At 42.0% G+C, this 22,381-nt stretch overlaps 1 pseudogene; it reads left to right on the plus strand.

Annotated features, from left to right (window-relative positions):
- The first annotated feature begins 13,879 nt into the window (after positions 1-13,879).
- LOC109436742 (nuclear autoantigenic sperm protein) lies at positions 13,880-16,276 on the plus strand (annotated as a pseudogene).
- The last annotated feature ends 6,105 nt before the right edge of the window (positions 16,277-22,381 follow it).

Consider the following 22,381-nt stretch of genomic DNA (forward strand, 5'->3'; position numbering starts at 1 on the left):
TCTGCTTTGTAACCCAACACTCACTGCTGCAGTTTCTTCTGGAGCCCACTGCTAACTCTGGGAGGGTGCAGGGAGGTGAGCTCTGGGAGCTTGGGGGGATGCGGCCAGACTTCGTGGCTTTGCTTTCTGCCTGGCAATGGTGGGTGCTAGACCACAGCTGTTGTACTTCTGTATTCAGTCTCTGCCACTGGTTGCTGAGTTCAGCTGGTATATGCTGATCACTCAAGCGGGAATGCTCGGGGCCACAAGCAATGCATTTGCAGCCTGAATCCTCCCCTCTCCCAAGACCCACAGTGAGCTTTGGGCTGTGTCCACCGCACCCATCTCTGCTCCTTTCTCCCCCCTCCCCTATTCACCCCTATTTGCTCACCTTCAGATGTTTCGTTGCGTCGATCTCTCAGACGTGTTTGTGTGTTGCGCAGGAAATCCTTTGTTGAATTATAGCTGTTCCACTTGTAGCTTCAAGAGGAGAGATCAAGGGGACCCCCTATTCTGTAATGCTTCTAACGTCACTCCTATATCAAATTCTTAATACTCATTAATTTATCAGAGGGATGAAATAACTCAGTACTAGAGCAGTGTAAAATAGCATCTTCATTTTTATTTGTAATCTAGTTTTTTTGTCCCTTAGCATTTCTCTGTATTTTAAAAAATTTCTGTCATTTTCTTTTTAAAAGAGAACATTCCAGCTCCGCATGGGTGAGCTCTTGTGAGCTATGCATGGATTGAAAACCAAAGATATCTTTAAAAAAGAACAGGATGAAATATTTTAGTTCATTCTTGGGAACTTTTAAAACTAAATTATTTTACTTTGTGTGTGCACAGAAGCAGGAACAGGATAGTTACATGAGGTGGCCGCTGAAGGAAAAAGGACACCTGCTGTCAGTTAGGAGACTAAGTGAGGAAAGGATGATGCCAATTTCTGAAAGCAGGGAACTGAAGGAAGGCAGCGGAAGGGAAATATGCGTTATGCCAAGAAGTATTACCCTCGGCAGTGAGAGGGGCAGGAAATACGTATTCCTAAAGCTCAGATTCCCATGTTTGTCTGATCCTGGTATCTCCTCAGTAACTTCTTCCATATTCATATACCAGTAGGTCCCCAGTAAATAAGAAAACATTTTTTTCATTTTTGGACGCATATGTTTTAGGCATAATCATTAATCATAATCACAATCATAAGAAAGGTCTTTCATATTTGAACTGTTTAAAATTTATATAGATTAGCTCTGATTCTACCTAATTAATCCACTCAATTGAACATCTCATCAAAATTGGTAGTCCATTATGTATTTGAAAATAAAACGACCACCACATCTTGCAAAAGTTACCTTTCCACAGCCTAAATATCTTCCGTTTATTCATCATTTTTACTGACTTAGAGTTTGGGGACCCTGCAGATTCTGGAAACGATAATGTCATGTCTTATAAACACTGATTCCCAGGGTTAATACAGGTTTGATGTGACCAGTGAGTGATGGGATGATAGAATGAGATTATAAGATCCCTTCTGTGGAAATTACTTTCTTCACAGGCACACTGATTCTCTGTCTAAAAGTCTTCTTGGTTCTATTCAGAAGTTCAATGGCAAAAATATCCAGATCTACCACTTCACTCATTTTTAAACTTACTGTTTTCTCTGGGCTTCTCAAAAGTGACTTGATAAAACAAAGTTAGCACCATGAGTAGAAGAGCAGCTGACTTGATCTTGTGTAAATTAGTCCTTATGATGTAAAATATGAAAAATGGAATCCCAGAGACAATTTTTATTGATCCATGTGTAGATTAAAACAGCATTTTTCTTCACTTCTTTCCTGCAAGCAAACAGGAGAATTATGATCCAGATCAGTTTTTCTCAGGAACACTGACCTCCTTCACTTCCTGGGAGACAGGGGAAGATTGCTGTCTGGGCTTGGCATGTGGTGGGGAGTTGAGGCCAGGGTTGGGGTGGGGAGGAGCTTCTCTCCTGGGTCAGGTGTGGCCTCTGAGGGCGGTAGCCTCACCCGCAGCACCAGCCCAGGGCAGGAAAGCCCTGTCTGATCACAGGCCTGCTCTCATCGCCATCTTTCTCCTGAAGGCGGTATGAGAAGCTGCAAGAAACAGGGAAGATCCCAGATCTTTAGAAGATTTGCCTGAATGAATTCTCGCATTGTTTTTGGGTGAATGATTGAATTCAAGGAGAAAGTGCAGGGGAAAAAGAGACTCAGAGAGTTTTCATCTGACAGAAAATAAATGCCCCTGATGGACAAGCAATGATGGAGGGAGAATTGAGGGATGCAGGGATAATATAAGGACCATGGAGGGGATCTGGAACCAATAATGATAGAACCAGGTAAGTTCTCAGGACCAGAGAGACTAAGATGAAAGCTTAGTATCTAAGATTGGAGAGGACAATAGCTTTTCTAGAAGAATCCTCAAGGTTTTCTAAGGAGAGAAATAAAATAGACACATTATTAGGGTAAAGGCATTAAATTTAAGCACTTTTTCCTAGATTTTTTGTTGTCTTTACTATCGACCTTTCTCAGGTTCTTCATAAACCACACACACACACACACACACCAACAGTGCTCTTCATTCCCATGATAAAAATATTTCTTGTTAAAGTACCTGGCTTAGCGCATGTCATGTGGGGCATTGGACGGGGTCTCTGCCCCTGCTCCCCACATAAGAACGCAGGACATGGTGAGGCCAAAAAGGAACACCCACGGAGCCATAGATGGGGGAGTCATACGACTATAGTCTCGCTGGCGGCTGGGTTGGAGACACAGGAAGCAGGAGCCACACGATCCACAACCTGCCGTCCACTTCTCTCTGCCAGCCAACCTCACTTGTTAGCTGCAATCCGCCGTGCTAACTGCAGTCCACTCTTGCTAGCTCAGCCACCATCTTCTTGCTAGCTCCCAATTGCTGCTAGCGTAGCCACAGCAGTTATATTAGTGGCCAATGGCTCACTGGTTAAAGCTGACGGCCAAATAGCCACACCTGATGGTCATCCAATCACAGTTGATGGCCATTTACTACCTGAGCCAGCAGCTTTCCACATGAGGCCGAGAGCCTGCACTCCTGGCTCTATCCCCACACTTCACCCCTACAGGGTCTCGCCTCACAATCTACGCAACAAGCATCTTCCGCGAGGGGCCCTGTGTGAAGAGCCTGGAGGTGAATGCAATATCCTGGACACAGCCAGGCTCTCTGGTTACAGCCAGACTTCCTGGGCTCAGCCAGGGTTCTCAGGGCACTGCAACCCTCTCTGGGCACAGCCAGACTTTCTGTGCACAGCCAGGGTTTCTCACATATTTTCGAGGGTGGCTGGTCAAGACACAAAAGCAAACATCTGCCAGTTCTACTACATGGTGGTATGTTCCCAAGCAAACAGTCAAGCTGTCCATTAAATTAGGGATGGAGCCCATTCCCCATAGTCCACAGTCATTTGCCAGGGCTGTGCGTTAGCCTCACAATGTGTGCCCTCTCCACAGGGTGAGGCCTCCAAGTGCTCCCCAACCTGGGAGTGAGGGCCTCAGCAAGCACTTCCCAGCCCACAGGGCCGCAACGACCTTTGCTTTCTCCAGCTTATGCTGGTTGGGGAACTGTCCACGTCTTCCCACCCCTCCACGGGGGTCCAGCTTTCTGGCAGCTGCTCCTCCTGGTCTTCCTGAGACTGAGTGTTCATACGCACAAACTGCTCCACCGCCCTTCGGAGGTCTTTGGCCGGCACCGTACCCTGCTCGCTGCGCCATTTGTCATGCGGGGTGTCATGTGGGGTCTCTGGTCCCCTCCCCACATAAGAATGCAGGATACGGTGAGGCCAACAAGGAATACCCACGGAGCCATAGGTAGGGGAGTCATACCACTGTATTCTCGCTGGCGGCTGGGTTGGAGACTCAGGAAGCAGGAGCCACACGGTCTGCAACCCGCCGTCCACTTGTCTCTGCCAACCAATCTCACTTGCTAACTGCAATCCGCCTCTCTGCAATCGCAATCGACACTCCGCCACACCATGCCACACCTTGCTAGCTCAGCCACCATCTTCTTGCTAGCCCCCATTTGCTGCTAGCATTACCAGAGCAGTTATATTAGTGACCAATGGCTCACTGGTTACTGCTGACGGCCAACTAACCGCTGGTGATGGCCATCCAATCACAGTTGATGGCCATTTACTACCTGAGCCAGCACCTTTCCATGTGAGGCCGAGAGCCTGGAAACTGTACTCCTGGCTCTGTTCCCACAATGCATCAACAGAAAAATATCAGTTTCTAAGGGTACATTGGACATCTTTCTTCTCTCTTAAGCCTCCTCTGAAACACTGAAGCATATCACTTAGAAACTTCAGTCAGACCACCTTGTTGTCTTCCTCTGATGTCCTGTAACCAGCAGGGATGTGAGTGTAGCACAAGAATATGGAAGAGCAGGGAAGGGGGGATTCTAGACTGCACATTGTTCATCTTCATTCATACGATGGTAATATGAGGTCTGGCAATTAAGTTCGCGAACTCATCATAGAAAAAGTGCTACACACCCCATTGCTGAATATCACTACGGTCACCTTCGAAGTGCTCCCCTTGAGAAGCTATGCACTGACACCAGAGCCTAGTCCACCCTTCAAAGCAATTCTGGAACTCTTTTTCTGGAATGGCCATCAGAGCTGTTGTCATATTACCCTTGATGTCCTGAATGTCATCAAAATGTCTTCCTTTCAATATTTCCTTTATCTTCGGGTAAAGAAAGAAGTCATTGGGGGCCAGATCAGGTGAGTAGGGAGGGTGTTCCAATACAGTTATTTGTTTACTGGCTAAAAACTCCCTCACAGACAGTGCCGTGTGAGCTGGTGCATTGTCGTGATGCAAGAGCCATGAATTGTTGGCGAAAAGTTCAGGTCGTTTTCGTCTAACTTTTTCATGCAGCCCTTTCAGCACTTCCAAATAGTAAACTTGGTTAAATATTTGTCCAGTTGGTACAAATTCATAATGAATAATCCCTCTGATATCAAAAATCGTTCTGACTCTTGATTTGGACTGATGGGACATTTTTGGCTATGGAGAATTGGCTAACTTCCATTGTGCACTTAGACACTTTGTTTCAGGGTTGTATTGGTACACCCATGTTTCATCACCAGTGATAACACGGCCCAAAACATCATCTTGCCTCTCCAAAAGGTCTTGGCAAACTTCAACTCTCCTTTGCTTTTGTTCATTGGTGAGCTCCTTTAGGAGCAATTTTGCACACACCTTTGTCATGCCAATATTTTCAGTGAAGATTTTCCTAACTGTTTTTGTATTGATGTTTATGTGGTCTGCAATGCTTCTCACAGTCACCCGACAATTTTGATGCACAATTCGATTAATTTTTGCAATGTTTTCGTCAGTTCTGTTCATTACTGGTCACCCTGACCTCTCCTCATCAGTGACTCGTTCTCTCCCTTCAGAAAAATGTTTAATCCATTTGTACACTGCTGTTTTCTTCACAGTATCATCCCCATAAACTTAGACTAAAATGTCCCTGATTTCACTTCCACTCTTGCCAAGTTTAACAAAAAATTTAATGATTGTTATTTGCTCTAATTCAAGCTCAGACATTCTTGTGATGGCACACAAAAACACGCAACAACAATAACAAACACCACTCAGCAAGACACCCCCACATGTGGACACGAACACAGCTGTGAGACACTGATCTACCAAAGTTATGAAACCTTCCCGAGCTGTTTGTACAGTGCTGCCAATGTAAGCACGGTGGCAAGTTCGCAAACTTAATTGTCAGACCTCGTAAAGCCCTCACATGACCACAGAGCCAACTATTTAGTACAGCTATTATTTATGTGTTCATTGAAAATACACACACCCACACCCACACACACACACACACACACACACAACCCTCTGAAGATGGGCTGCTGTTCTTCCTACTTTTATTATTATTTACAAGATGATAGCATATAATAGAAACTTAAATGAAACGTTATACCAACTTCCCAGATTTATGTATTTATCTTGTTCAGAATAAAGAATGTGTGTATATGCTACCTCTACAATTTTTTGCAGTCTAGACTCATTAATTTTATAGTTTATAGAAAACATACCCAGGATATTGAGAGTAGCTGATGTTTACTTTTACATCTCCAGCCCCATAAATGTTTACGCTCTGTCCATGAAAAAAAACCTAATGCAGATATTTACAACGATCAAGAGTTTGTATTCTCCAGGATACACCCATGCATTAAATGCCCATAACACTAAATTATAACATTTAATGTTGCTCTAGGAAAGAATTCAGGAGCCACCCACCTTTCATGTGTTGTTAGATAATTTGCACCCAGTTTAATCTCTTAGGACATAAACTAAATTCTAGGATCATAACCTGAATTTACTGGAGATCTCTTGATGTCTCAGATTTGATCCCTGATTGAGGCCCCAACTGTCCCTCATGGTCCCTCACTGATGTGAACACCATACACTTTCTTGGTCTTAGAGAACTTTGTTCCATGTCTGAGAATACCCTACATGGTCCTCTCGCTCAGGTTGGAGATTTGGATGACTTAATGAGAACAGTTCCCTAACCCACCCAGTCGTCCCATCATCCAGACCTGAGAAAATGTGGGTACAGACACTCTGCAGGTGAAAAATACAGAGCTGTAGTGTTTGGAGGCTGCTCTTTTGCATTAATGGACAGGATTAAGGACAGAATTTAATGGTCTTGTATGCCCAAGGGGCATTAGAAGGGAAAGCTCCTCCAAAACTTCCTTGCTTTGGAAAATTTCAGGGACCTGAAGGAGGTTATGACCTACAACTGCAGATGTCAGGACACCCAGGTGCTGTCTCCACATCTCTCTGAGCCTGGGAGCCTAATAATTGCTAGTAACTCTCTTACTACTGGTCAAATTGACAGCTCCATGGCTAATGCAAAAAACAATTTTTTAATTGAATAAGAAAAAAAATAAGCCAAAAAGGAAAAAACTAACCCAAGCCCTATTACACAAAGTCCATTAAAAATATGAGGAATTTCTACCAAGTAAACCTGCTATAATTCTAAGGGGCTCAGGTGAGAGACTTTGGCCGCTGCTGACTGGAGTGGTGGGGGTTGGTTTCTCTACCATGAAACTTTACGGAGGCCAAACAATGATCAACAATGATAAGGGCATTTCTAGAATTCCTTCTCTGTAAATCCTGACCTTGTTGGTAAAGACAACTGCTTCTGCTTCCCCAGTTTACGATCGTGTCTCACTCATATATATCAATTCTCTGATATATTTCCTTGAATTTTAGTTTTCGATATTTCTGCCATGTTTCCTTTTTCTTTTCACACTTTAAAGTTTGCACTTGTGTTGCCTTAAGTGTGGACTCCACGGTGCAATCTGTTGGTGCCAGACCCCCTGTCGATCCATCACACCTGTAACTGGGGCAGATCGGGAAGTGCCACAGCAGGAGCTCTCCAGGTACAGAGTATGCTTTCAAAATGGATTTCCAGCAATAGAATTAAATCACATACCAAACCAAATGGCAATAATTTGTCCCTTCTAATTCTCAGAGAACGATCTCCTGGACAGCAAGCTGTTTTAAAAATGTGTTAATTTATACTGCTCACACAGAGTGAAACAGGATAAAAACCTAATAAAATGCATTTAGAACAAATGAGCAGTTGAATGAATAAACTTCATGTTCCTTTGTGCTCGTATTTATTGTTTTTGTCACTCCATTGTCACCTATACTTTCAAAGTTATCCATAGAGAATAATCCATACATCTTCTTTGTCAAATGTTTGTGAATTTTCCCATCTCCATTTGCTCTCCATGAATCCTCTGCTGGGTGTAAGGAACCTGTCTCTCTGTCATTCTCTTTCTTCCCTTCTTGGTATATTGTTGGTCTTTGAACATATTGCTTTAGATAAGGTGAAAAAAATCATGCACCTATTTTTATTGTCTGGAAAAGAATGATCACAGCAATAAATTTGCCACAACCAATGACTTAGTAAAGATACCTGGGTATAAATTGGTTAACCTTTGTTACTTAGTCCATGGGGTTGCGGAGGTGGAGATATTGCTTTTATTGCTGGGAGAATAATGCAGCAATAATTCTATAATAAAAAGTGATGCAGACACTTTTTATGTGTTTTAGTGTTCAAAACTGAGAAAATCTTCTAGAGTTTATAAAAAGAAAGAGAAAACATTAGGACATTTCAGAGATAAAACCGTAACAAAAATGTCATATAAGCACAATTAGAGAAAAGGAGATTTGAAAAGGACCTAACTAATGTATATACAGGTCAGAGGAGCTTTCAGAAAGACTGAAGAGCAAATATCTTGATCCTTGCAGATATATGGAAGATTATTTCTGCACAGAGACACATAACGTTGGCTGCGGAGGCTGTTAGTAACTGGATGGACAAGGGGATGACTGGACTCAGTCTGGGGTTGTGACAATTAGGTACAAACTTCATGGGACATGGCAGTGTGTGCGCTCCCCTCTCAAAAAGGCCCGTGATGACTAACCTAGACCATAATTAACTGAGAGGCAAAAATGCAACAGGAACAGTTTCTCTGATTTATCTACACAAACAATTCCAGTCTCACACACTTTCTCATCACCCCAGGCACTCAGAGGTGTCCCTCTTCCCCAGAGCCCGCTGTTCTCTCTGTCCTCATGATGTTTCTCCCAGGTTTTTCAGGATTTGGCCTCTAGAGTCATTCACTCTCTACTGGCTCAAACCTCATGTAGATGAACTTAGTCAACTCATAACAGAAGCCCAAGGGAGCAATTTAAACACTGATTGGTGGTGATGTTCTTCTGCCTTGAAGATCTTTTCCACCATGAGTTCTCTTATGCTGGCTTCAGTATTGGGTAAAATATCACTTCCTCGTTTCTTTCCCAGGCATAATCACTTCAGGTAATTCCTTCTCTTTTATAACTCCCATCTCTCACTCTCTACTCTCCTTTCTATGTAAGCATATGTTCTACTATCTTCCATTTAAAAGCAAAACAAAATTAACAAAACAATTCAAAACAAAAAACTAATTCCCTTATTTCCTTCTCTCATAGATTCTGCCATATCTTTCTTCCCTTTAGGCCAGTGTTTCTTTGAAAGTGTGGTCTACACTCAGCCTCTTCACTTACCTAATATCCATTCACTTGTCAAACCCCATCAGTCAGCTCAAAGTGCCTCAGCCAGGTCCCTCGTGCTCTGCTTGCTCATTTTTCAGCCTTGAACTAACTTGTCCTTCACAGCACTGACATATATGGTCACTAAATCTGTGACACTCTTGTCTTGTTAGAGTTACATGAACTAGAGCTTTTCTTAGTTTCTGTGGGTCCCCGTGGGCCAGTCACGGGTCTTTCTCTTCGCCCAGTCCTTAACCTGCTCCTCACACTCCAGCTCCTCTTACCTGGGTTTTCAGGCTTGTGCTTTACTTTTCTCACCCTGTATGATTTCCACTGTTAATTTTGTCTAGTCACATGACTTCAGTAATCACACATATGGATGTATTTTAGGCATTGCCCCTGAGCTTTTGACAGATACATTTAACTACCTCCGGAACCTCTCCTCTTGGTCATCTAACTTGTACATCAAATTCAGCGAGCGCAAAGATGAATTCACCACTTGCACCTCAGATTTTCTGCTGTGGCTGTAATCTCATTCTCACATGCCAATCATCCATGCATATTATATTCAGCACTTTCAAATTTTACTGATAATGGTTATTTAGAGGGAAAATTTTTATGAAAGGGAAATGCTTTCTTTTTACTTTTTAATATTGCAACAGACCTTTAATATTTTTACTGTAATTTCAAAGGATTATTGCTGGGAGTATGTGTAGCTCTGTTTGGTATCTTATTCCTGCCTAACCAAGCTGATATGAAAAGTCACGAAGTGCAAATACTCATATTCCTGCAGGTTTAAAAACTGCTATGATGGAAAACATGTTTCAAAAGCTAAGAAATGTGTATTTCCTGAAGGACCCTTCCTTCTAAGGAGATTAATTTTTCTCCAGGCACTTCAAAATTTCAGAAAATTTACTCTATCCTCCCCTTTCCCCCGCCAGCTTCCTCCACTGCCCCGCACTTGGTAAATGTCCTACAGGAAAATAGAAGCCTGAGTTTGGGAGCCTCTAGTTTCTAATTTATGGCTCAGATTCACCTGTCAAATGCTCTGTGGTTTTCCTCCTTCCCCCAGCAGTGTCCCTGTGCTTGGGCCATGGCCCTGGCCTTAGTCAGCAAGTTTCCGTGTGTGTGTGTGGCCAGTGAACCAGCTCATGTAGTTCACCAAGTTAATATTTCTTCTTCAGCTTTCTGATTTCTTTAAATAGATGATTCTTTTTCAATTTACTCATTTTTCAAGTCGTTGGCTCAGGAGTATTGTCCTGCTCTTGTTACCCACCACATGCAACTTTAAAGTGCAGGTCAACAATTAACTATATTTTTAAGTGGAATATACCTAATGTGTTTTTCCTGCTCAACTTGATGTACTTTCATATAAAGTAGAAGACAAATTCCACCTACCATAATTATTCTTCCTAAATAACATTTGAAATAAAAAGAATTAGAGAAACTTGTTTTTGACATTTGTAATTTTTGTATATATTATTAATTTAAATGCCAAATATAGAAAATAGATTTCTTTGTTGAAAACAAGCAAACAAAAAATACCTTCCTTGCTATAATTACTCTAAAATGAGGGGGTCAGGATAAATGAATTGTTAAATATTTATAGTAAAACATGTAGCTCATAGAGTGAAACTTTCCAAGTCTTCACCTGCATCTTTTGAGAATTGCTTTTTTGGGGCTTCCTGGTATTCCCGCCGTCTACTCCCTTGGAGGTAGCACTATCTTCCCTGTGTCTCACTTTACTCTAATCCGATGTAGACCATTTGCAAACCTTAATGTCTGCTTTTCCTACTTTCCTCGGTACTGATTTTTGATCTGAGCCTGATGGTCTCACTGAGTATCTCAATGATGATGTTGGTTTATTCAATCTACAGCACTTTAAAGTGATGAAATGGCTACTGCTGTTTCAATAATTAGGAATACAGAATGTTTATCATTGTCATTCAGGATACCCTGTCCCCCATAGTTAGTTACCAAAAACTTCAAACCCCTAGCACTGTTATGAGGTGTTGCACAGGAAACGGGAATCTGGTGGACTTTCTGCCAGATCCATCAGCCCGGGATTGCTATCATCCTGGAGAAACGGGTCAGCCCATTGAACCAGCTGCTCCAAACCACCAGTTCACCCACATAATAGAGGCTCTTAATGGGAACATGTATATGAAGGTTTCTCTTGTTGGGATACACACTGATGTGATTCAGTGAAGTAGAACAGTGGATTCATAACATTGAGAGCTGGAACATTTATCTTCCTTAACTTCTTATACCCCGTAATAAGTTCTTATACCCCATTAATAAGAGTCTATGTGGAGGATCCAAAATGGCAAAGTAAGTAAATGCTGTGATTGCCTCCTCCCATGACCACATTAAAATTACAACTAAATTATAGAACAATCAACCTGGAGAACCATTTGAAGTCTAGCTGAACAGAAGTTTTATAATTAAGTATATAAAGAAGAAGCCAAGTGGACACTGGTAAGAGGGGCAAAGGCGTGAAACAGGCCAGCCCCACACTTGCATGTGTCGGTGGGAATCGAGAGGAATATATCGGCCATGGAGGTACCCCCCAGAGGAGTGAGGGACCCCAGCCCACAACATCTGGCTGTGGAAAACAGTGAGGATTCTGACCATCCATGTGAGATGGAAAGCTGCAGGAAACCCAGGTCCTCTTAAAGGGGCCTCACACAAACTCACATGCTTGCAGGCACTCACCTTGGACTCTGGCAGAGAGACAGTGACTTCGGAGGCATCAGAGACATATAGGGATAAACTGAATTGCATGGATTCAGGGCGAGGACTGGAAAGACAGCTGCTATTTTCCCTGTGTAGAAGCCTCGTCCAACCAGTTGGCAGGTGGGCACCACCTGTCCTGTGCTGAGCTCTCCCCCAGATGGTCAAATCTGAAAATACATTGGCCTGGTGAACTGACATGCTCCACCCACTCGTTCCACCCTGATGACTACCTGGGACCCCTTATTCACCCAACTGCAATGCCTGAGGCACTTTTTTGGCAAGCAGTCACGCCCCCCCCACTATTTCTTGGACAACTCTGGGGGTCTGCCAGCCCCAGGTGGGCAGCGGGTGGCCTCAGTGTGCTCTGAGACTTGCTGAGTAGCTCCAGGCTCAGCACTGGCACCAAACCAGAATCTGCTTTAACCTGGTAAACATAACTTGTCCTACCCTGGAGAGTCCTTAAGATCTCACCTCACCCGACTTGCATACCACTAGCTCTATCAGTGGCTGAGCCTATGGGAGCCAGCGGTGGCAGCAGGCCTGGGTGTCCTGGACTTTTTGTGGACCTACCTTGGGCCCAGTACTGGTGGCAGCCATCCTATGTTTGCAGCATAACTACTCCCACATGCCTCCAGGTCCAGCAGAGGCAGTGACCAAGTGCAGGTCACATTGTAACTCCTACCAGGTAGTCCCTGACTGGTCACAGGCAATGGGTGACCTGGGCCTTCACCGGAGCCTTTTCTAAGAGGCCCCAGAACCAACATAACTGGAGACTGGCTTCAGACCACAGCAGAGTACCACCCACTTAGCTCCACAAGTGGCATGTGCAAAGGGTGGTCTCAACAGGCAGCAGAGCCTGCCAGGGAGAATCCCGCTCCATGTGGTAAGCCCCCCTCACAGCAGCTCCTAAGCTGTGGATGTGGCCAAACCTCCCAGCCAGTCAGCCTGAGGCTCAATCCCTCCCACTGACATGCCAATAGCAATCAAGGCTCACACAAGGGACACTCCTGGAACATCCGGCATAGGTGACCAGGGAGACTGTGCCACTGGGCCCCACAAGGCACCTACTACATAAGTTTACCTGGCCAAGACTGGGAGATGTAGCAGATTTACCTAATACATTGAAACAAACACACACAGAGAGACAAAATAACATGTCCCAAATGAAAGAATAGGAGAAAACTCCAGAAAAAGAACTAAATGAAATGGAGGCAAGCTTCAGAACAATGGTTATAAGGATGCTTAAAGTACTTAAGGATGCTTAAAGAACTTAGTGAGAACGTCAGCAAAGAGATAGTAAGCATAAAAAAGGACATAGAAACCATAAAAAAGAACCAGTCAAAAGTGAAGAATACAATAACTGAAATGAAGAATGCACTAAAAGGAATCACCAGCAGACTAGAAGAAGCAGAGGAACGAATCAGCGACTTGGAAGACCTGGTAGCAGAAAACTCCCAATTGGAACAGTGAAAAAAAAAAAGACTAAAAAGAAATGAGGATAGTGTAAGAGATCTCTGGGACAACATCAAGCATAACAACATTTGAATCATGGGGGTACCAGAAGGAGAAGAGAAAGTGCAAGGGATTGAAAACTTATTTGAAGAAATAATGATTGAAAACTTTCCTAACCTGGCAAAGGAAATACTCATAGACATACAAGTTCAGAAAGAACAGAGAGTCCCAAATAAGACAAACTCAAACAGGCCCACACCAAAACACATTATAATTAGAATGACAAAGGTTAAAGACAAAGAGAGAATCCTAAAAGCAGCAAGATTCAGGCAACTAGTAACTTATAAGGGAACTCCCATAAGATTGTCAGATGATTTCTCAACAGAAACTTTGCAGGCCAGAAGGGACTGGCATGAAATATTCAACGTGATGAAAAGCAAGGACCTCCAACTAAGACTACTCTACCCAACAAGGCTATCATTTAAAATTGGAGGGACAAATCTGGTATTTTTTGTCCACAGGTAAGTCTCTGGCATCCAAAATAATTCCCTCTATTTTCTTCACAGGCTGTCTTCCGTGCCATGGCCCACCACCTCAGGGAAATTATGGCCACAGACTCCACAGCCACTGCTGCTATTGCCACAAAGCCCGTTTCCACCAACAAAATTAAAGAAGATGCTCCTGCTCTTTCTAAGTCTGCCAATAAAGTGGAGAGTCTGGGTGTGAATAGTGAAGCTAAGAAGCTATTTGGTTTAGGACAGAAACATCTGGTGATAGGGATATTCCAGCAGCTGTCAATGTATTCCAAGAAGCAGCTAGTCTTTTAGGTAAGAAGTATGGAGACAGCTAATGGTGTGGAGAAGCTGGAGAAGCTTTCTTTTTCTGTGGGAAATCACTTCTGGAGTTGGCAAGAATGGAGAATGGTGTGTTGGGAAATGCCCTGGAAGATGTGCCTGTGGAAGAGGATGAAGGAGAAAAAAAACCAGAATAATTTCTGGTAGAAAATAATGGTAACATAGATGAGAAAGCAAGGGAAGGGCTGAGAGAACAAGTTTATGATGCTATGGGAGAAAAAGAAGAAGCAAAAAAAACAAAAACAAAAACACAGATGACATGTCTCTAGTAAAGCCTGAAATTGATAAAGAACAGGAGACTGAAGTGGAGAAGGGTGAAAGAGAAGATATAGACATAAGTGAGCCTGCAGAGAAACTACAGGAAAAAGTTGAATCAACCCCAGATCAGTTAACTGAAACTACTGAAAACGCAAAAGAAGCGGCAGCAGCAGCAGAACTGCATGAAGCTGAGGTCACTTCTGGGAAGCCAGAACAGAAAGCACCAGATGCTGAGGAGGGAAAAATCAGTTACTGCAACTGACGTCCAGGAAGGGTACAGAGACAAAGGAGGTCAGGGGAAGCAGGGAGAAGTAACTGTGAGCATAGAGGAGGAGCCAAAAGAACCTTCAGAAAAGCAGCCTGTTGTGACTCTAGAGAAGCAGGACATTGCAGTGGAGGTAGGGGCAGAGCCTATAGAGCCACAGTCAGTCCACTCGATGTGTGTGGGGATGAGCCAAACGAGCAAGCAGCTGCCTCTGAAAATGAGCCCGGAAAAGCTGTTCTTGAGCAGCTGGTAGGGATAAAAGAGCCTCCTGTTGGAGAGTCACCAGAGGTGACACCAGAAGCTACAGAGGCCTCAGCTGCAGAAGTTGGATCAGAATATCTGAGAAGCCTGTGCAGGAGGCCACCGTTCTCTCCAAGGATGAGGCAGTCATCGGACTGTCAACTGCAGGAGATCAGACTCCGACTGCACCAGGGACTAATGCAGAAGGGATGACAGACCCATCTTGACTCAGGACTGTAGGAGAAGGTTAGGGCAGAGTAGGTTCCTAACCAGCAGGAGATTAAGCTGTCCATAGAAGAGTCTGGGGCAGCTGGGGGTGGGGTTGAGACCAACATAGCCAGGGTGCTACTGAGAAGACCCGTGAAGCTAAAGCTAAGGTAGCTGCTAATGAAGAAACACGAGAGAGAGCACAGATGAAAGGGGCGTAGAAACTGAGCGCTCAGAAGAGGAGGATAAAGGAAATGACGGCTGAAGAAGCACCAAATGATTCAGGTGTTGAAAACAAGTCTCCTCAAGAAAATGAAGAGGAGATTGGAAACCTAGAGCTTGCCTAGGAAATGCTAGATTTCACAAAGATCATTTTTAAAAGCAAGAAACAAAAGAAACTAATAAAAAGAAGTTAAAAAAAAAAAAGAAGCTCAGCTTTATGCTGCATAGGCACATCTTAAACTTGCAGAAGTTAGTGTTGAATCTGAGAATTACGTCCAAGCTGTGGAGGAGTCCCAGGCTCACCTAAATCTCCAGGAGCAGTATCTGGACGCCCATGGCTGTCTCCTTGCAGAGACCCACTAGCAGCTGGGCTTGGCCCACGGGTATAGCTCTCAGCATGATGACGCTGTGGCACAGGTCAGCAAATCGGTTCAAGTCATTGAGAAGAGAATGGCTGTAGTAAATGAGAAGATGAAGGAGGCTGAAGGGTCACCTAGCAAATATGAGAAAGAAATTGAGGAGCTGAAGGAACAGCTACCTGAAATTAGAGAGAAGAAGCAAAGGAGTCCCAGCGTCGTGGGAATGTAGCTGAATTGGCTCGGAAGGCAGCTCTGGGAGAGAACTGTACTTCAGGTTTCACTCCCAGCGGAGAAGGCACTTCAGTCTCTGTGACGGCCAGTAGAAAGCCAACAGACGGCGCTTCCTCATCGAATGATGTGACTGATTTCTCCCACCTTGTCAGAAGGAAGAGGAAACCAGAGGAAGAGAGCAAGAAAGATGGTACCAACAAAGCCGTACATGCATTGGAAGCTGAATATCAGGCTGAAAGCCAAGCAGCAGGGGAGGCTGGTGCTGTAGTTGAAAGCACTGCATTTAAGAGGGAGCAGAGCCTTTCTCCCAAGGGAAAGTGTTTTGAATATAATGTAGTTTTACTTAGGGGGATTCTTTTCGTATAACTTTAAATAAGATTGTAAGAATAAAACTGCAGGATTGACATTTTTATAATTTATGAAGTGGTGCCCCTGATAAGTCTAGTACCTATGTGACACTATACCTAGTTTTTACAACATTATCGACTATATTCCCCATACTATGCTTTACATACTTGTGACTCTTTTGTAAATAACAATTTGGACTTCTTTTTTTTTAAATTTATTGGGGTGACAATTGTTAGTAAAATTACATACATTTCAGGTGTACAATTCTGTATTATATCATCTATAAATCCCATTGTGTGTTCACCACACAGAGTCAGTTCTCCTTCCATCACCATATATTTGATCCCCCTTACCCTCATCTCCCAACCCCCACCCCCTTACCCTCTGGCAACCACTAAACTATTATCTGTGTCTATGAGTTTGTTTCTCATTTGTTTGTCTTGTTCTTTTGTTGTTTTTGTTTATATACCACATATCAGTGAAATCATATGGTTCTCTGCTTTTTTCTGTCTGACTTATTTCGCTCAGCATTACACTCTCAAGATCCATCCATGTTGTCACAAATGTTCCTATATCATCTTTTCTTACCACCGAATAGTATTCCATTGTGTATATATACCACAACTTCTTTATCCATTCATCTATCAAAGGACATTTGGGTTGTTTCCATGTCTTGGCCACCGTAAACAAAGCTGCAATGAACATTGGAGCACACGTGTCTTTATCTCTAAATGTTTTCAGATTTTTTGGGTAGATACCCAGGAGAGGGATTGCTGGGTCATATGGCAATTCTATTCATAATTTTTTGAGGAACCTCCACACTGCCTTCCATAATGGCTGCACCAGTCTGCATTCCCACCAAGTGTATGAGGGTTCCTTTTTCTTCACAGCCTCTCCAACACTTGTTACTATTTGTCTTGTTGATGATAGCCATTCTAACTGAGGTGAGGTGATATTTCATTGTGATTTTTATTAGCATTTCTCTGATGATTAGTGATGTTGAGCATTTTTTCATATGTCTATTTGCCACTTGTATGTCCTCTTTGGAGAAATGTCTCTCCAGGTCCTTTGCCCATTTTTCAATTGGGTTGTTTGTTTTTTCGTTGTTGAGTTTCATGAGTTCCTTGTATATTTTGGATATTAGTCCCTTATCGGAGGCGCTATTTGCAAAAATTTTCCCCCATTCAGTTGGTTGCCTCTTTATTTTGTTGATCGTTTCTTTTGCTGTGCAGAAGCTTTCAAGTTTCATATAGTCCCATTCGTTTATTTTAGCTTTTACTTCCATTGCCTTTCGAGTCAAATTCATAAAATGCTCTTTGAACCCAAGGTCTATAAGTTTAGTACCTATGTTTTCTTCTATGCAGTGTATTGTGTCAGGTCTTATGCTTAAGTCTTTGATCCATTTTGAATTAATTTTGGTACATGGTGACAGATAGCAGTCCAGTTTCATTCTTTTGCACGTGGCTATCCAATTCTCCCAGCACCATTTATTGAAGAGGGTGTCTTTTCTCCATTGTATGTTTTTGCTTCTTTGTCAAAAATTATCTGTCCATATTTATGTGGTTTTGTTTCTGGATTCTCAATTCTATTCCTTTGGTCTATGTGTCTGTTTTTCTGCCAATACCGTGCTGTTTTGATTATTGTTGCCCTGTAGTACAAGCTAAAGTCAAGGAGTGTGATACCTCCATTATTGTTCTTTTCCTTAAGATTGCTTTGGCTATTCGGGGTCTTTTGTGGTTCCAAACAAATGTGATGATTTTTTGTTCTATTTCTTTTAAGAATGCCATAGGGATTTTGATGGGCATTGCATTAAATCTGTATATTGCTTTGGGTAATATGGCCATTTTAACAATGTTGATTCTTCCAATCCATGAGCACGGAATGTCTTTCCATTTCTTTGTGTCTTCTTCAATTTCTTTCAAAAATGTCTTATAGTTTTCAGCATGTAGGTCTTTCACATCCTTGGTTAAGTTTATTCCTAGGTATTTTATTCTTTTTGCTGCAATTGCAAAAGGAATTGCTTTTGTATTTCTTTTTCTGAGATTTCATTGTTAGTATATAGGAAGGCAATGGACTTTTGTGTGTTGAATTTGTAGCCAGCAACTTTACTGTATTCGTTGATTGTTTCTAATAGCTTTTTGGTGGAGTCTTTAGGGTTTTCTATATATAGCATCATGTCATCTGCAAAGAGTGATAATTTAACTTCTTCATTCCCAATTTGGATGCCTTTTGTTTCTTTCTCTTGCCTGATTGCTCTGGCAAGGACTTTCAACACTATGTTGAAAAGCAGAGATGATAGGGGACATCCCTGTCGTGTTCCTGAACGTAGAGCAAATGGCTTCAGTTTTTCACCATTAATTATGAGATTAGCTGAGGGTTTGTCATATATGGCCTTTATTATGTTAAGATATTTTCCTTCTATACCTATTTTATTAAGTGTTTTAATCGTAAATGGATGTTGCATCTTGTCAAATGCTTTTTCTGCATCAATTGATATAATCGTATGATTTTTGTCCTTTATTTTGTTTATGTGATGTATCACGTTGATGGATTTGCGGAAGGTGAACCATCCTTGTGCCCCGGGGATGAACCCCACTTGGTCGTGATGAATAATCTTTTTAATGCATTGTTGTATTCGATTTGCTAGAATTTTGTTTAGGATTTTTGCATCTGTATTCATCAGAGATATTGGTCTGTAGTTTTCTTTTTTTGTGTTGTCCTTACCAGGTTTTGGTATCAGGGTAATGTTGGCCTCATAAAATGAGTTAGGGAGTACTGTCTCTTCTTCAATTTTTTGGAAGAGTTTGTGCAGGATTGGTATTAGATCCTCTTTGAAGGTTTGGTAGAATTCACTAGTGAAGCCATCTGGTCCCGGACTTTTGCTTTTGGGAAGGTTTTGGATGACTGATTCAATTTCGTTACTGGTGATCGGTCTGTTTAGATTTTCCAGTTCTTCATGGTTCAGCCTTGGAAGGCTATATGTTTCTAAGAACTTGTCCATTTCTTCTAGGTTATTGAATTTGGTGGCATATAGTCCTTCATAGTATTCTTGGATGATCCTTTGTATTTCTGTGATGTCCATGATAACTTCCCCTTTTTCATTTCTGATTTTGTTAATTAGTGTCTTCTCTCTTTTTATCTTAGTGAGTCTAGCCAAGGGTTTGTCAATTTTGTTAATCTTTTCAAAGAACCAGCTCTTTGTCACATTAATTTTTTCTGTTGTCTTTTAGTTCTCCATTTCATTTAGTTCTGCTCTAATTTTTGTTATTTCCTTTCTTCTGCTGACCTTGGGTTTCATTTGTTCTTCTTTTTCTAGTTCTTTAAGGTACAACATGAGGTTATTTATTTGGGATTTTTCTTGTTTTTGAGATAGGCCTGTAATGATATAAATTTCCCTCTTAAAACTGCTTTCGCTGTATCCCAAAAATTTTGGTAGGATATATTTCCATTGTCATTTGTTTCGATGTATCTTTTGATCTCTCCTTTTGATCTTTCGATGTATCTTTTGACCCTGTTGTTCTTTAAAAGTATGCTGTTTAATCTCCGTGTATTTGTGTTTTTTCCTGCTTTCTTTTTGCAGTTGATATCCAGTTTCAAAGCCTTGTGATCAGAGAATATGCTTGGTATGATTTCAATCTTCTTAAATTTGCTGAGGCTGATTTTATGTCCCAATATATGGTCTATCCTTGAGAATGTTCCATGTACACTAGAAAAGAATGTATAGTCTGATGTTTTAGGATGAAGTGCTCTATAAATGTCAATTATGTCCATTTCATCTAATGTGTCATTTAGGGCTACTATTTCGTTATTTATTTTCTGTTTGGATGATCTATCCATAGCTGTCAATGATGTATTTAAGTCCCCTAGTATAATTGTGTTTTGGTCAATTTCTCCCTTTAGTTCTGTTAGTAGTTGCTTGGTGTATTTCGGTGCTCCCTGATTGGGGGCATAAATATTGATGACTGTTATGTCTTCTTGTTGTATAGTCCCCTTTACCATTATGAAATGTCCATCTTTGTCTCTTGTTATCTTTTTCATCCTGAAGTCTGTTTCATCTGATATCATTATGGCTACACCTGATTTTCTCTGGGTACCATTTGCTTGGAGTGTCAATTTCCACCCTTTCACTTTGAGTCTATGCTTGTCCTTGTAGCTGAGATGTGTCTCTTGGAGACAGCATATGGTTGGGTTTAGTTTTTTGATCCAATCTGCTACTCTGTGCCTTTTTATTGGTGAGTTCAGTCCATTTACATTTAGGGTGATTATTGATATGTGAGGATTTCCTGTCATTCTATCTTTAGTTTTCTGGTAAGGCTGTGTCTCCATTGTTTCTTTGCCTTTGTTGTTGTCTATTATTTCTGTGTGGTGATATTCTATGATGTTTCCCTCGTTTGTTCTTTTATTACAGTATATATTTCAGTTCTGGATGTTTTTTTGAGTGGTTACCCTTAAGTTTATGACAAAGTAAGTTTGATATTTAGAGTATTCCATTTTCTTCAGCACGCTTACTTTCTCCATTCCCGTATTCTGGTTCAGGCCTTTACTCTCCCCCTTTTTATGTTTTGGTTGCTGCAAATTGTCCCTGTTGATGGTGGTCGAATAGCCTCCTTTAGTATTTCTTGTAGTGCAGGTCGTGTATTAGAAAATTCCCTCAGCTTCTGTATGTCTGGAAAGGCCTATATTCCTCCTTTATAACTAAAGGATATCTTTGCTGGATATATTATTCTTGGCTCATGATTTCTCTCTTTCAATAGTTTGAATATTTGGTTCCACTCCCTCCTGGCTGTAGAGTTTCTGAAAAATCTGATGGTAATCTAATGGGCTTTCCTTTGTAGGTTACCATCTTCTTTTCCCTGGCTGCCTTGAGGCTTCTTTCTTTGTCATTGATTTTAGACAGCTTCAATACAATGTGCCTTGGGGAAGGCCTGTTGGGATTGAGGTAATTAGGTGTTCTATTTGCTTCTTGGATTCGAGGGTCCAGTTCTGTCCACAAGTTTGGGAAGTTCTCATCAACAATTTGTTTGAATATATTCTCTGTTCCCTTCTCTCTTTCTTCTCCTTCTGGTATGCCCATTATTCTTATATTGCTCTTTCTGATGGAGTCAGAAAGTTCTCGTAGAGTTCTTTCATTTCTTTTAAGTCTCAAGTCTCTTTCTTCTCCCATCCGTGTAATTTCCAGGTTTCGATCTTCGATGTCACTGATTCTTTCCTCCATCTGGTCAACTCTACTGCCTAAGCTTGTTATTTCATCCTTAATTTCTTCTATTGAGTTCTTAATCTCCAGAAATTCTATTTGGTTCTTTTTTAAAATTTCAATCTCTTTCATAAAATGCTCATGTTGTTCTTTGATTGTGTTTCTGAGTTCATTTAACTGCCTATCTGTGTTTTCTTGTATCTCGTTGAGTTTTTTCAGACAATCTTGAATTCTCTGTCATTTAAGTCACATATTTCTGTACCTTTAAGTTCCTTTTCTGGAGACTTTTCACTTTCTTTCTGAGCTGTCTTGTTGCCTTGGTTATTCATGGCAATTATTTATTATTTCTCTTCCTAGACATCTACAGAAGTGGCTTCTGCAACAGGTTAATAGGAAGAGGTCTTTCTTTTGTTTTCCAGTACTTGTGGGTAGAATGTTTTAATTTCTCTCAGACTGTAGCCTTTTTTTCTCTCTCTTACAATGTAGTGCTATGTTTTCTCTGCTCTATTCCAGCTTCTCACACAATGGGGGGGATTCCCTGGGAGATGGGCTTCTCTTCTGTTAATAGTTCACCTGGGTCACAGGGCGCAATGTCCGTGTGGGTATGCGGAGAGCTTTTGAAGTTTCAAAGCTCTTCCTGCACCAGATTCAGAGCCCGTATGTTTCAGCAGTTCTGTTTACTCCTGCAGGGATCTGCCCAGATAGGTGGGGCCAGTGACCAGGTGAGTTGTGAGAGGTGGCCCAGAGCAATGGCTTTGACCACCACCACAGCTGGTCCTGCTTCCACAGCTCCCTCCCCTTTGCCGGAACTAGTTGGGCTGCGAATCTGTGTCTGCGGTCCACAGTTCTCAGAACAGCAAATATTCTGTTCTTTTGATCTGACACTGCTACTGTTCTGCTTCTAGATCTGGGCAGGTGGGGGTGGGGCG

The sequence above is a fragment of the Rhinolophus sinicus genome, linkage group LG05 (genome assembly GCF_036562045.2).
Source record: "Rhinolophus sinicus isolate RSC01 linkage group LG05, ASM3656204v1, whole genome shotgun sequence".
Classification (NCBI taxonomy): Eukaryota; Metazoa; Chordata; class Mammalia; order Chiroptera; family Rhinolophidae; genus Rhinolophus; species Rhinolophus sinicus.